This window comes from Coptis chinensis, chromosome 6 (assembly GCF_015680905.1).
Source record: "Coptis chinensis isolate HL-2020 chromosome 6, ASM1568090v1, whole genome shotgun sequence".
Taxonomy (NCBI): domain Eukaryota; kingdom Viridiplantae; phylum Streptophyta; class Magnoliopsida; order Ranunculales; family Ranunculaceae; genus Coptis; species Coptis chinensis.
The window spans coordinates 5899596-5916301 of NC_141461.1; positions in this window are offsets into that span (position 1 = coordinate 5899596).

Consider the following 16706-nt stretch of genomic DNA (forward strand, 5'->3'; position numbering starts at 1 on the left):
GGGGAGATGGTTTTGGGCCCGAGAGAAGGAGGAACTGGATCGTTTGAACCCATGGGATGAGAGAAATGGTTGGAGGTATTAGCGGATGGATCGGCAATGGGCGCAGCGCGAATAGGTGTGGTATGCGGGTTACACGGACAATAATATACTAAGCGGAGACCATGAAGTTGGGATTCGCGTCGAATAACGAGGTGGAGTATGAGGGCGGTGATTGCGGGCATGAGAATGGCGGGAGTGTACTGACTCAAATTTAGTGGTGTGCCAAGCAAGCGGAGGGTTCACGGCAAGATGTCTCCCGGAATGGCAAGGTATTTGGGAGTCTTACACAATTAGGGCGGCGAAATTCACCGCAGATCCCGGTCGTTCACTTGAATCGAGGGGAGAATCGCCACTGATGATCTCTAACTTTACGTTATGCAGAGCCATGCGAGGATCGAGGAGAGGACCATCGAGGTGAGAAAATGGGCCAGACCCGAATACCGAGGAGTCTGGAGATCTTGAATACCGCATGAAGGGACGAAAGGTTGGATGGAGCCTTTTAAAGCGGTTCTTGGCAAGGGGAGATGATTGACCCGAGAGAGAAATGAAAGACTGGAACAAGCATCCGGCGATACTCGCTAATAGAAGGGAATTGTATAGAAGGAATTTCAATGGATCATTCTACGAAATGTTTGGGACCAGAGGCTAGCGCGAGGTGCTTTCGGGGAGCTACACGGGAGATTGTGGGAGCCATTCAGTAGTGGGACAGCGGTGCACCGATTATTAACACCACATGATGCTCGGCCTCACATGAAAAGAGACATTGTGGAGTTTGCCAAAAAATGTGAGAAATGTCAGAGGTTTTCTCAACTGATATTTGCTCCAGCAGAGCCGCTGCACAACGTGTCTAATCCATGGCTGTTCATGATGTGGGCCCTCGATATAGTGGGACTGCTGCCCATGGCCAGCGATAAAAGGAGATTCATGTTGGCTGCAACGGACTACTTTACAAAGTGGATCGAGAAATCTTTCTTCTTTGCCCGAGGTGGAAGAGCGCATGAAGTGGTCAAATTCGTGTGAGAGAACATTATATGTCGATTCGGGATGCCCTATGCTATTATCGCGGACTATGGAACCCAGTTCACGGGATCGAAGGTGAAGAGGTTTTTGCAAGCTTATCATGCTAAGCAGGGGTTCTCGGCCCGCATAACCAACCCGAGGCAATGGACGGTGAGGCCTCGAAAACAAAATCATACTTAACAATCTCAAGATGAAACTGGAAGACAAAGAAAGGGGCCCGCCGGGCATTTAATTAAACCATGTGTTGTGGGCTCTATCGAACTACACCACGGACCACTACCAAGGAGACTCCGCACCGTTAAGCATATGGTGTAGAGGTCGTGATACCATCGAAATGGTCAAACCACTAGAACCCGGTCGGGGGCGGGTGCTGGGGCATCTGTCGGGGAATATTAGATTAGAATGACGAGGAGAAAGCCTCAGGCGGTGGCGGCAGTTTTTTGGCGGAGTTCCCTGCAGAGCTACATGGGGGGGAGATGGTTTTGGAGCCCGAGAGAGAAGAGGAACTGGATCGTTTGAACCCATGGGATGAGAGAAATGGTTGGAGGGTATTCGCAGATGGATCAGCAATGGACGCAGGCAGCAGAATAGGTGTGGTACTGGTTACACCGGACAATAATATACTAGAGCAGACCATGAAGTTGGGATTCGCAGCGTCGAATAACGAGGTGGAGTATGAGGCGGTGATTGCGGGCATGAGAATGGCGGAGTGTACTCTGACTCAAATTTAGTGGTGTGCCAAGCAAACGGAGGGTTCACGGCAAGATGTCTCAGAATGGCAAGGTATTTGGGAGTCTTACACAATTAGGCGGCGAAATTCACACAGATCTGATTCGTTCACTTGAATCGAGGGGAGAATCGCCACGCTGATGCTCTAGCTTACGTTGTCGCAGCCATGCCAGGATCCGAGGAGAGGACCATCGAGGTGAGGAAATTGGACAGACCGAATACCGAGGAGTCTCTGGAGATACTGAATACCGCAGAAGGGGACGAAGGTTGGATGGAGCCTTTTAAGCAGTTCTTGGCAAGGGGGGAGATGATTGACCCCAGAGAGAAATGAAGACTGGAACAAGCATCCCGAAGATACTCGCTAATAGAAGGGGAATTGTATAGAAGGAATTTCAATGGACTGTTACTGAAATGTTTGGGACCGAGGCTAGCGCGAGAGGTGCTCGGGGAGCTACACGGGGGAGATTGTGGGAGCCATTCAGCAGGTAGGACAACGGTGCACCGATTGTTAACACAATGATACTTCTGGCCTCACATGAAAAGAGACATTGTGGAGTTTGCCAAAAAATGTGAGAAATGTCAGAGGTTTTCTCAACTGATATTTGCTCCAGCAGAGCCGCTGCACAACGTGTCTAATCCATGGCTGTTCATGATGTGGGCCCTCGATATAGTGGGACTGCTGCCCATGGCCAGCGATAAAAGGAGATTCATGTTGGCTGCAACGGACTACTTTACAAAGTGGATCGAGGCTGTGCTTCTGCAGCAGGTGAAGGAAGCGCAAGTGGTCAAATTCGTGTGAGAGAACATTATATGTCGATTCGGGATGCCCTATGCTATTATCGACTATGGAACCCGCCTACCGGATCGGGGTGAAGAGGTTTTTGCAAGCTTATCATGCTAGCAGGGTTCTCGCCCCGCATAACCCCGGTGGCAATGGATGCCGAGGCCTCCAACAAAAATCATACTTAACAATCTCAAGATGAAACTGGAAGACAAGAAAGGGGCCTGGGCCGACGAATTAAACCATGTGTTGTGGGCCTATCGAACTACACCACGGACCACTACCAAGGAGACTCCCTTTTCGTTAGCATATGGTGTAGAGGTCGTGATACCATCAGAAATGGTCGCGGCAACCACTAGAACCCGAGCTGTCGAGGACGGGTCAAACTGGGGCATCCTGTCCAGGGACATGAATTTGGCGGAAGAAAGAAGAGACACTGCGTGCATCAAACAGGAAGAATACTATCGCCGCCTCCAAAAGCAGTACAACAAGAGGGTGAGATTGAGGAGATTCAAAGTAGGAGATTGAGTGCTTCGGCGGGTGACACCTAGCACCAAGAAAGTAAGTGAGGGGAAATTGGGTCCAACTTGGGAGGGACCCTACACTGTGGTTGAAGTGGGAGGGACAGGCACCTACAGATTACAAACCCTGGAAGAGATAATGATGGAGAGACCATGGAATGTAAGGTTGTTGAAAAAGTTTCACGAGTGAATGTAATGAGAGAAGCTGCCAGCTGCAAGAGCTATTTGTATATATATAAAACCATAGCACTTTTGGATGGATACTGTTACATGAACTTCTTTTGTCCTTCAAAGTGAAGGAAATGGAGGGAAGGAGCCCTTCGCGGATGAGAGGTCCGAGCTCAACTGGGGCAAATTGAGTTGCCCCATGATGGGTATGAGGTCCCATACGAGCCAGGGCAAAATGAGTTGCCCCATGGCGGATATGAGGTCCTAAGCAAGTGGAGGCGAGGAGGTTTCCACACGTCGCGGACATGAGGTCCTAGACAGGGGGAATCAAACCGCTGTGTCAAGAGAGGGTAGGCAAATCGAGTTGCTTCCCGTAGGAGAGGTGAAAAGTTGTAAATATGGGTTTCGCTGCTATTGAGCCCATAAACAGATAAAGCACAGACAAAAACATATTGGAACAAGGTAAAACAAGCATCACAATCAGTCATCCTCAATCATCTAGAGGGGAAATAAAACAAAATGTAGCATGACTAAGAGTAGCATAACGAGTGCGACAAAAACATCAACAAGTAGAACCAAAGCTAGTCTCAACACAAGGGGTATCTAAACATCTTCACGAATCACTGCATCAGCGGCCTCCTCTATGATAGCATCCGCAGCCACGTCAATCGCCCCGGCCACTAAGCCAGCTACCTCAGAGGCGGGGTCCAGGGACACAACCGCGACTTCAGGAACCGGGGCAGCGGCAGGTGCTTCGGGAAGGAGTCGACCTTCTTGAATAAGCCTGTCATACTCCTCCTTGACCTTCTTGGCCACCCTCTTGTCAGCCTGAGCCCGAAACTGGTCCTGGAGCTCATCCATGTCAGATTCATGCCATTTGAGGAGGGCCGTTGTGTCTTCCTGATGCTTCTGGGAGAGAGATGCGATGGCTGCATTGTGCTGTGATAAGAGGGTTTCGCGCTGATGACTCAAGCGGTCATTAACCTTATCCATATACACGAGATGGGAGGCTTCAGCATTCTTGAGCTCATCTTGGGCTCTGAGCTTGTCTAGTTCCGCGGCCTCATTATGCTGTTCAAGACGGGCAACTTCCTTATCCAACTGGTCAATTCTGGACCTTGCGCCAAGGAGGCCGCAGATCATATAGGCGATATCCAAACTCATCTGAAAGTGAGAACAAGAGTCAGGTTACTTAGAAAATAAAAGAAAGGATACCTAGTGTGAGGAAAAAGGTACCTTCTCCCAGCCAGTGTAAAATGAAGTCTGGTGAGTATCAAAGGAGCCCCCTTCAGCATACGCAAAATCTTTGGGGAGATGAGACCCATAGAACAGGGAGGAGGCTACTACGGGGTTATCCAAGGCCGAATCGTTGATATTGATGGTGCAATTTTGGACCTTGAAGGCGGGCGAAAAGGGGATAGGGTCGCCAGACCCCTTTTCAGATTCGAGCCACCTCCTTCCCGTGCCCGGCCGCTGTGAGAGAGGGGCAAGGCAGGGGAAGCAGATGAATTGGCAAGGTTCTCCTCAGACACAGAAGTCCACGAACACTTAGAGGCCAGGACAAGAGATGAGCGGGCGGCAGTGGAGGGGACAACTTCGGTGACAGCATCCTCGTCCGAGTCGCTATCAAAGAGCTTTCACTTGTTAACACCCATGTCAGAGGGGGGGGGGGGGAGTCGCAGAGGGAGAATGAGGAGATAAGTATTGGTCTTCCCAAGTGGTCAAAGATTGGAAAGAAGGAGGGACCGCGGAATGAGAAGGGGAGTGGGAAGTGTGAGGTGGGGGATGGCGAGTAGGTACTAGGCGGCGGTGAGATTTCTTGGGGTGGTGTCTTTTTCTGGGAGGCGGGGAGTTCCGTGGTTTTCTCTCTTTGGGTGGGGGAGGGTGAAAAAAGGGGGAATTATACCCTCCAATGACCTGCAATCGGGGGTCTGACAGTAGGGGAGTGGCCGTGGCAGGATTGATCCCAAGTACCGTGGATTGAGAAGGTCCTAGATCACGGAGCTTATGGAAAATGGTGGAGGAAATGTGGTCGTAGGGTTGCAACTTCGAGTCTGGTCGCCAACCTGTAGAAAAGAGTTGCAAGATCATATGAGGAATCAGGGAATATACACATTGAAGGATGAATAAAAGTAGTACTCACCGCTGGGAAGGAAAGCCAGATGAGTAAGGTTCAAGTCAGAAGGAAGATCCGCGGATAGGAAGTTTCTGGAGATGTACAGTGGATAATGGTGCCACACCTTGTTGGACGAGGTGACACGGAGGACAAAATGTTATTTTCTAGGGCGGACGCATAAAGAGTGGTAGCCCACGCTGACATCCTTGGTGCTTTTTTTTATGTAAAAATGGGCAGTCATGTCGCGAACCGTTATCTTGGGGATGCCAGATCTGTTGTAATGGTTCGCGGCATACATAACCCTTCAGAAGTTGCCAATGCTTTGGCAAGGGGGGATGTTAAAATGGTTACACACCTCGACGTCAAGACGGGTGAGGGGTAAGCGGAGGCCGACAACAATTTGACCTACCGTGGCCACGAGACACCCCGGTTTATAAGGGACTAGGTGAGGAAAGTAAGTTAGGTCAGGCACGTGCTCTAATATGACATCAGCAGGTATACCATAAGCCGCCTTAACAACCTCTAGATTAGGTCTACGGCTACATGGGGGAGGCAGCGGAAGGGCAAAAGATAGCCCTGAAATAGATGGAGCCTCGGTCGGATGGGGAGGGGCGACACCACGGGAAGGGGAGGAGGAAGAGGCGTCGGATCTGGAATCCGACATGGGGGGAGGAATTTATAAAAGAGGAAGACACACCGTCACGACAGAGTGGAAAGGGGGAAGTCTTTCAGTTCAAAATGGAAATGCGCAGAATAGCAAGTAAAGGGAAATAATGGGGGGAGAAGACCAACCTGAGGAAGGGGGAGAGCAGAAGGTACAAGAGCTTGGGCAGAAGAAAATCTCAAAGTCCAACCGCGCGCTTGGTCGGAGTAGCCAAAAGGAAGAAAGGGGCGAGTGTTGGTGAAAATAAAGCTAGAGGAGAGCAAGAATCTAAATGAGAAAGAAAGGGAGTCGAGCAGGCTTTTATATGAGGGAGGGGTAAAAGCATAATTTGAGAGGAGCTAAAATTGAGGAGACATAAAAAAGAACCAGCCAGAGAATGACGCGTAGATACATGAGAATCGAAGAGACTCGGGCCACAGGCACGTGGGGGGCGCGTGGACCTAGAAGTGCAAGGGAGGTGTAAGGCCGCGACATGATGATAGAACGAGCTAGACTCTCGACCCCCTGATCATGGGATGATCGTGGAATCAAGAGGGGGCATCTGTGGTGGTAGGATAAGGGACCCGGGAGATCATCGGACGGATGCATCCAGATCAGCATAAGGTATACAGCCGCGGTGCATAGGATTGAGATGGATCATCTGTCGCGGTACGAAAACCCTACACGTGGAAAGAAGGGGGCCGTGAGATGGATGGACAGGTGGAAGGTCAGGATTGAGATAGGGAAGGATATAGAGGAAAAAGAGGGAAGAGAGAAGAGGGGATTCATTGTTGGAAGTGAGGAGAGCAAAAGAAAAAGGGAGGTGACCCAGAAGGAGAGAGAGAGAAATAGGGTAGTTGGGAAGCACAGTGGTATCAATATAGCGACAGGAGTTGTAATAGTGTTTGAGAAATAGTGAATAGTAGCGAAGTAGTGTTTGGGGGTGAGACACTAATAATTTTCTAAATAATTTAATGTAGCATCACCCGTTTGTAGGACGGGTTCAGAAGCTAGTATATATAATAACAATCCCTTTTCAAGCCCTGTAAAGGTGTCCACGTCAATAGGGGGATTACGAGAAACGTGGAGAAAAAAACTGTCGGATAAACTAGCCCTCAAGTCTCCCACTCAAATAGAAATCTAAACCCAAAAAAAAACCCCACGATTTAAAAAACCAAAATCTTTCTTCTTTTCTCTTCCGCCGACCCTAAAAAAAAATTCCCAATCCTCAAAAAACCCAAAACCTTTTCCGGAAGCTCTCCATGGAAGAAACTTAATGAATTGCTAACGCCCCCACAACCAACAAATTGTTGGGTTGTCCTTTTTGCCATCTCTTTCTGATGTTTCCAAGGAACCATGCTTATTCAGGTTTGTCTAAAACCTAAGATTTAAAGTTCAAAAATAAAATTAAAAACCAAATATTTATGTAAAGTAGGATTTTTTGTTTGAATGAAAATAACATTAGGTTTTTCCTATTTCGTTTTTGGGTGTGATAGGATGCAATGGGAGAAGCTTTAATGGACTGTTCCAAGCAGTTGTTGAAACAAATAGTGAAAAATAGTGCTATTGTGGATGATGCACTAGCGGTTTTTAAAGAGAATTTTGTTTGCTTTGTCTTCATCTCAAAGGTTTGTTTTATCGGATTGATGTGTTTCTATTATATTAACTTCATTATGATTTACTTCGTTTAATAGGGCTGTTTTGAATCGTTTCTTCTAAAAATTGCAAGGTTTAATTTTAATAGTTTTTGTTTTTTCCCAATGATTTTTCTTTGGATGTTTAGGATACATTGCAGGAAACTGATGGAGCTACAAGCGCTAAGAATTGTGATGACCCTCAGCCTAACATAGAGAAACAAAATAGTTTTGGTCGAGATTTTGTTGCACAGAAGGATTCTTTAAGTAATATAATCCACCTGGACATAGACCAAGACCAACCCACAATTCATCGTACAATTCTGGTTATCATCAGAAGCAAAGATACTCAAATAAGGGTCACCAACAACGAATATATAATGTTAGTTCAAAATCAAAAGGAGTTGATTCAAAAGAAGCAAAAGCAAGTCAGAACTCCCAAGAATCAAAATCATATGGAGTCACAAAGTCAAAGGGCTAAAAGTATGAATCACAATTCAAAAGCAAAGAATAAAACGAGGTTTTTCTCTAGTTACAAGTATTCGAAAACCCGATTTCTTAACTTATCATATTTTGTTTTTCCCTCCCTTTTATTTTTAAACCACTACCTTAGCCCCATAACTCCTAATAAAATACCTCTAGCTCAATTAGGAACAAGATGGTGTGATAGTAAGTGGACATTATGATCAATTGACTCCTAGTTCTTTGGAAGTCATTCATGAAGTTGAGGAATATAAGTGCCCTTTGCACTTGAGAGAACAAAACTTGAGTGAATCTATCAAAGAGTTTGTGTTGCAACACATCCCTGTGATAACCTTGCCTTAAGGACGCTCTCCAAAAGTTTCGAAAACGACTCTACTTTTGCATTTCACCGCTCATGTTTTGCGCATTTATATTTAGATGATTAAACTACTATGTATATGTTATTCTGAGTTCAAAGGAGCTTGTCCTTATTCCACGCTAATGAGATATATAGACTTCTGAGAATAAACAAGGAGACAAGACCTTTGTACTAGATAGAGGAAGTTTGTAAGTACCTTTTATGGAAAACTCTCACGAGGCTTAAGCTCATCCACTAGGGAGTTCCTAATGGTTTAAGGCCTTGTTGCATACGATCAATGCAATCTTAGTCCGCAAAATGAGACTAGTATAATAAATCACACATTTGTAATCTTGGTTTTATCTCTCTCACCTTTGCTTGAGGACAAGCAAAATGTTGTTTAAAGGTGGTTGATCAGACCCCAAATGTGTTTTTCATTACCTCAATGTTTCAAATATGCCCTTCTTAGGCTTAATAAATAGACAGCTCATAGCTTTCGCTACCTTTTGCAAGATACATGCCATTTAGCACTCATAATCCTAATACATGCATTTTAGCGCCAAAAGGAGTTCTATTGACACTGCTTGGGAAGATTCCAACTTATTTGAAAAAGTGCTGAAAAGTCAAGGTCAGAGTCAACGGTCAAGGTCAAAGTCAACTGAAGGACCTAAAAATTCAAAAGCTCAAACATCATTCTAGGACTTCTAAGATCAAGACCCAACTCTTTCCAAGACTTGGAATCAACAAGTGAAGCTGCAAAAGACAAAAGGCTATAACTTCTAAAATAGATGGGCTTAGGCCCACGGGAAAGCTCAAGGAAAAGCCCAAGTCAAAAGTAGGAGGATTATTTCTCAAGTTACTTCATGACTAGGTAATGAACCTTATATAAAGAAAGTTGTAACCTATCTTTCATTTTATCCATGTTTTTAGGATCCAACCTCTTAGGGCTGCAGTTTTAATTAATAGTTTTGAATTGTTATTTTCAATTTTCATTATTTTAAAGCTTTCATCTTTATTTCAAGTTCATCTTTTTCTCAATCAATATCAAGTTTTCCACCATAGAATCTTGTTTATATAACTTATTCTTCATCACTAGTCTTTTCCACAATCTCTTTCCATTAATCTACATACACTCACAAAAGCTAGTTACACTCAATCAATGAGTGTAACTTGCTTACCAAGCTACTAAAACAACCCCATTTACATACAAGTTCTTCAATCCATCAACTTAAAGGTTTCATGTTTTCAACTCTCTTTAGTTAAACAAGTGTTTTAAACATCTTTCCACCATATGAAACTTAACAACTAGAAAATCTTTTAGAACAAGAAGTTAACTTAATTCCTTCATCCTTTCTTCTCAAACTTAGGTTTATATGGACAATGACAACTCAATACTCTACTCACATTTTACAATTACTTCATTAACCTAAGTTTCTAAAAACTACGCTTAATTCAAATGCTAAAGTGAGACTTCTAGACTAATAGCATCATATAATAGGAAACAACTACCATTATCACTAAGTGCAGAGTATAAATTATTTTTATGATTTTTATGAAGAAAAAGTGCATAATTTACAACCTAAATGTGCCTAATTTTTGCAAATATTTCTATCCCACCCCCAAACAGAAGAACGTTTTGTCCTTAAAGTGTAAAGAGATTAGGAAAGAGATTACCATAGAAACGTGGAAAAAATTAGCAGTACCTGTAACGATAATATTATAAAGATAATATGATAACATGATAGGCAAAGGGTGGCAAAAATTTATGAAATAAAAGACCAAAATACGCCCACCCCAAACAAAATTTGATACCCTTTGTAAGTTTGAAAATTTTATGGCATATACTCCAAAAAGGTGGTATGTTACAAAAAAATTGTATAGGTCTTTTAAAGTCAGATTCTCTAGACTTAATGTCGGGTCTTTTTAAGTCAGATTCCCTAAGACTGTGCACACCCCCAAACAAGCAAGAAACTGGGGTGGCATGAGATGGACGATACTCGGTCAACTATAAACTAATAGTCAAAAGAGTTGGGGGTCTAGTCATAAAAATATGATACTAAATGCACCCCCAAACAGAATGAAATGTTGGATTTTAATTATAATATGCAAAATAACAAATGAAAACTTATGCAACCTATCAAATAAAATATGCAAACCATAATGTTGTTGTAGCTGTTTTAGAAAGTTAGAATGTCCCAAAAGATGAACTAGTGATACTTTAGGTGAGAAATTAATGAAGTATGGATCCTGATGTTTTCATGAGGCTCAAATGATGAAAAATAAAACAAACTAGGTTTCTCACTACACTCAGTCAAAGCTTGGCTCTCAAGTCTCCATCTCAACTACAGAAAGGGTGGCCTCATGTGTATGTGTGCTAGGCAAAAACTCTTCACCATGAGGGTTGAAAAAATTATGGAGGATCTCTGAGGCAAAAGGCTCAAGTGCAAATTTGAGGTTCCTTTAAAATAGACGATGGAATGGAGGATTAGTGGTGGTAAATAGTTGGTTACAGGAGGTTGTAACTCAGGTGGTTGGTGGTCGGTTAGTGGTGGATCCTCACACGCTCCTAAGAACTCTACATCTAGCTTGGCTGAATCCACAAGGTTATGGTCATTTGCTTCATCTTTAAGAAATGCATCTATTTCTTCCATCGTTATGTCCTCAGTTGCCAAACTAAATTGAGATTCACATCGCTCTAAAGATGTAACTTCCCATTTTCTTGCACATTAACTTGTTCATGCCTTAGTTTGCAATTGTTGATCTCTATTTCCTCACCCTCGTCTTCTAAAACAGTATAAAGTTCCTTAATGGCATCATTCGAATGTGTCGAGGAATTGTCTAGCCAAGTGCGTTAGCATTCACAAAGGCCTTGACATGCCCAACATGAGGGTCCATATTAAGAGAAAGCCAGTAGTTATCAAATTCCTCCTCTGTCACATCTTTATAAATATCTTCTAATGTGTCATTTTTATATTCATCATCAGATGGATCAATGGGAAGGTCTTTAGAGGCATCGTTCAAATGTGAGTAGTCGTCCAAAACAAGTCCTAAAGAGTCATCTTCAAGAATTTCTTCATTTAGGTGGGGTGTGGAGTCAACACAATGGTTAATGGGAGGGTCATGGGAAGGTAATAGACATGAATTTCAAGGGTAGGTTTTGGCTTGGTCGAATGGATTGGGTATGGTGCTAGATTGTTCTACTTGTTGGCAATCTCTAGCATGGTTGAAAGCTCTATATATGTTAGGTGAGGGGATCATCAAAATCATCTGTGCTATGTTCTGAAGCATAATTTGATTGTTAGCATTTTGTTCCCTAAACGTTTTTGCATTGTTGGCCATTTGTTCCCTAAATGTTTTTGCTGAGTCGGCTATTTGTTGGGAAAAATGGTCTGGGAAGGGTGGCGAATCAGATGGGTGGTTGATTTCTGGCATGGTAGAAAGGTCTCGCATAGGTGAAGTTACATCAAATATGTTCGTTCTAGGTTCTGAAGTATTATTTTGTTTTGGACCTTTAGTTCCATAAATTTTTGTGGCAGAGTGGAGGGTTGGTTGTAGGGTTCTTGCCACTAGGTAGGCATATTGTGTGTTAGTGGTGCTGGTTGGTATGGCGGTTGATAGTCATTGTTATTAGGGGAATGGACGCAATATGGGTCCCTCTGTGAGTAAAACTTGGGACATGGCTTGTGAGTGACTCTAACTAAAATCATGATGTGATGGGCTAGGTTGAGGCTGAATGGCTGGGTGATTAGTTGTGGTGGAACTCCATGAACATTGTGGATGACTAGAAAACTCTTGACTATATGTGTTACTATGGAAGTTTGAACATTGAGGCTCATAATTACAATTATTTTCTATAGTAGCCTCAAACTCTTAATATGATCGGCAATGAGAAACCCAATGGTAAAGACTACCACAACATGAACATGGTGAAGGGTTTGCATAATAACCACATGATTTTTGGTCTACATATTGATAGGCCATAACAGTTTTAAAGATAGATTCTATGTTAATTAGTATACAAAAACTCCAACTATAAAAATTATGAGAAAAACAACACCCAAGTACTCCTTTAGCAAGGGATTCGAGGAGAGTTAGAAAGATGGAACCTGTATTGCCTCCACGCTATGCTTACTAGCGCCTTCCAACACGAATTTCAGTGTCCTGTAGAAGATAAAGCACCATACCAGCAAGTTTCTAGATCCGAGATGTGACCTATAAAAGGCAGAGCAGTCAGAACCAACACAGAGGGTGTGTGCCCCTTGTACTAAGGAAATGGAGAAACGGGCTCTCTCCAGTGGGCTTGTGTAGGTTCTAATGGGATGGGCCTTAGGTTGTCCTAGTTGGTCTGTGTTTGGGCTTTGTTTCTGGTGGGTTTCGCGGACTGGATTTCTAAACTAGGCTGCGTTTTAAACCAAACAACTAATAGGTTATAAGGACTGGACTAGTAAAAAAGGTTTTTGGACCCAAACGAATACTGGATAGTACTCGAGAGTCCAAATTATAGACACGCGATCCAATATAGGCTATCTAGGCTATTTAGGGTGCGTGCGCACTCTAAAAAAATTGAAAATTTTACAGTAGTATGTTGAGATGTCCAGGAAGTAGCCTGTAAAATTACAGAACAGTCAGAGCTAGCAAAGTCCTTTAATTACACTGCAAAGTTTGTGAAACAGTTTTTGGTACGCAATACAAACAAACTAATGGTTAACCAATCAAAACAGAGCCAAAAATATCCAAAATTTTCTTGGAGACTCCTGAAAGATCATGTGTGTTCCTGTAAACATTTGAGAGCAATTGAAATTCTACAAATTAACCCTCCTCACCGGTTGTTGTTCCAAAAATTAAGTGTTGAAGAACTGCAAGAATACACTGAAAACAATCAATTAGTTAGGTGGTAAAACCAGGTCAAAACACCTTCAAATTTTCCCAGTAATCTAATAACTCATCAAAGATACTATGTTAAAATTTATAGAATTTTCGGAACTACAGAAGTAACCCTACTCGTCTGTTTTTCCAGAAACTTACGTTTTAAAAGCTGAACTGCAGCAGTGTAAAGATGGGATTAGTTCACTAGGTAAAACAACTAAGAAAATTCTGAAAATATTCTATTAAATCAATAACACCTTACTTATTGTTCCTGAAAATTTTCAGAATTTTATAAAATTTAAAAATACATTTACTGTTGTGTTCTTTACTATGAGTCCGCAGTGTCAAGCAGGGGGCGCACGCTCTAATATAGGCTAAATGGAGGGCGGATGCCCTTTCAATCCTAGCTATTGAATGTGATATTTTCACAGATGATTCACACAGCCATCTAGACAGCTTTTCTTTATCCGTTTGCCCCAACCTGCAGTCAGAAAAACATCAACAGTAAGAACGTCTAGTAAAAAATTAAAATAATACGGAAAACAATAACAAAAAATTAAAAGGGTGGGTGGGTTGAGAATGGGGGATATCTCTTTTGATTCAAACAATAAAATCATTGTCTTGATATATTTAAGATGGCAGCGGTGCCATTTGATCAACACGAATTTGTGTAAACTAAATATCAATGCCTAAACACTAATACCTAATCAAACAAACACATGTTTATATCAATACTTTACTCTCTCTCTCTCTCTCTCTCTCTCTCTCTCTCTCTCTCTCTCTCTCTCTCTCTCTCTCTCTCTCTCTCTCTCTCTCTCTCTCTCCTATCGAGTAATATAGATCTAATAAAGGTTCTTTACACTCTTAAACTACCAAGACTAAATAGAATTTAACTAATTAAATCAAGAGGAAAGATGGTGAGAGTAATAATATGTTGGGAATAAACTAACTATGATTATACTAATGATTATATTCTTAATCTAATTAAACTGAACTAATTGAAATAGGGTTTTGATGGAAAAGAAGTTTATAGAGGAAGTAATAAATCCACCTAATGATTTCTTAACATGCTAGCATCGATTGGTTTAGAAAACCCTAGTATTTATATTCTCACACAAGTTTCAAATATAAAGACTAGATCTTTAATGATCCCTAATTATTTTATACTATCTCTAGTCATAAACTAATTAGCATGAGAGAAAGCTCGTCCTCATTCTCATGGCAAACTCACTATTATCTAATTTAGATTAACTCTCATTATCTCTAAGTCAAGAAAAACCTAAACTTGAAACCCTAAACAACAAATCTACACTAACAAATATATTCCTCATTAGGGTTCATAATCACTCCCTCTAATAGGAGGATTAGCCTAGTTTCATTGGATTAGTATGCTAGTAATAATAATATTGAAACATAGAACTAAAAGGAAGAAGAAAGGTGGAAGCTTTATTAATGGAGGTTTAATGGAGGCTACAAACCCTAATTCTAACCCTAAAAGACTATACTAAAGATGGATAATATAATGGATATTTAGACTTGGAGTTAACCTCTATTTTTATAGAGAACAAGTAGGGTTTTACATGTTATGGCCGAAATTTTATTTCTCCATAGGCTCATGGGTTTCAAAATCATATTAGGGTCCAATACATAGAGTTTAACTTAAGCCAAATCTACAGTGTTTTACTGTTACGCCCTTTTGTCGACTTATACTGCTCCAAATGGGTCAAGGCCATTAGAAATCTTTTTCCAAGCCGGTCGTTTTGATATAAAATGGGCCTCAACCAGAGCTCTAAGTCCAAAGATATACTCGTTTGAAGTTTTGTTGACTTTTCAGCAGTTTCCTAATCCGAGTTGACTTTTGCTTGACTCCTTTAACTTGGGCTTTTTAGGGCTTTTCCTTCATAAATCATGGCCTTTCTCCATGTTTTTCACCTATTAATCAATTGAGCTTTTTTTCATGCACAATTGACAACATTTCAACACTTATTCAACTCCAAAGCATGAAATACATAAAAGCAACTAAATAGTGATAAACTCACATTATTAATAACATAACATTAGAATTAGGTTTAAACTACATAATCACCTACAATGGTGATTTTGGTGACGGAAGTAGAATACTATTAAAGGATCGGTGATGTTTATGTGGAAGGTTTAAAGGATACACCGATCTTCGATTTTGAATGGATGATGATTATTTGGTAACCTGAAAACAATTGTGGTGAAGAGTGTTTTTGGTGAAGAAAAGCTTCCAAAATGATCATATTGTTCATGGAGAGGGATTAAGTTCTATTGAGATAGAAGATGAAGATCAAAGGTATGCATTTAAATGAACCACCACTCATTGTTTGGTTGGAAAACAACAAGAGTGAGTTTTGAAAATGGTGAGAGAAAATGCAAGCTTCAACCATGTACCCAATTGAAGTCCCAAGGGAGCTTTATATAGGATAGACCCTAAGGCTATGTTGTCTAAACCTTTGCATAGGGCCCCAAAATAAAGCAAAACAAAAGGCCCCATTTAGCTATAAAAACCCCACTATAGTCTTAAAAGCTCAAACAAAAGCCTATTACCGGATAGAGAAAAAATAAATAAAGGCCTCATTTTGTGGACCTTGTATTGGGCCCATTGAAAGTCATGGTCGGCCCTGCATACATATGTATTGTTATTCGATGGTGGAGAACCTATGTATATCAAAAGACTCTTGAAGGTACAGATGGACATAAATTGTTGAAGGCCATGCAAAATGAGATGAGTTCTTTGCATAAGAATGCACACCGCTTGGTTTCATTCAAGGATTGAAAGTTATTTCTAAACCCAAACTGTTCATAATTCAAATTCCACACTCTTCTAGCAAAGGAGCAACCCCAAAGCATATGCTTTAGTGTTTCTTCTTCTTCCCCACACATATAGCACCTTGAAACTAACTTCAACCCTTTGTTCATTAACCTTTCTTCAGTGGCAGCATAATTATTGCACAACTTCCACGCTAAAGCTGCTGTTTTGATAGGAACATATGATCTCCACACCATCGACACCCATCTGGGATTGGGTCTTTTTCTCCTGATTTCCTCAAAAGTCGAGTGCGAGCAATGAGAACTTCCCACAATGGTTTGGGGTCCAAACCTTGTTATCTTGTTCATTAGTGTCTAGAACTTGTAGATTCTGCCAAGATATCCCTACATTGCTCAATAGTTGTTGAAGTTGAATAGGAAGGGCCCAATTCCCATTATGGATGAGAGCATTAACTCTTGGTCTATGGCCTTTGAGTTCTGAATTAGTGAGGTTTAACGCTTGCTTGATTGAAAAATTTCCCAACCAGTTATCCCTCCAGACATCAACCTTGGACCCATTTCCAATTACCCATTAAG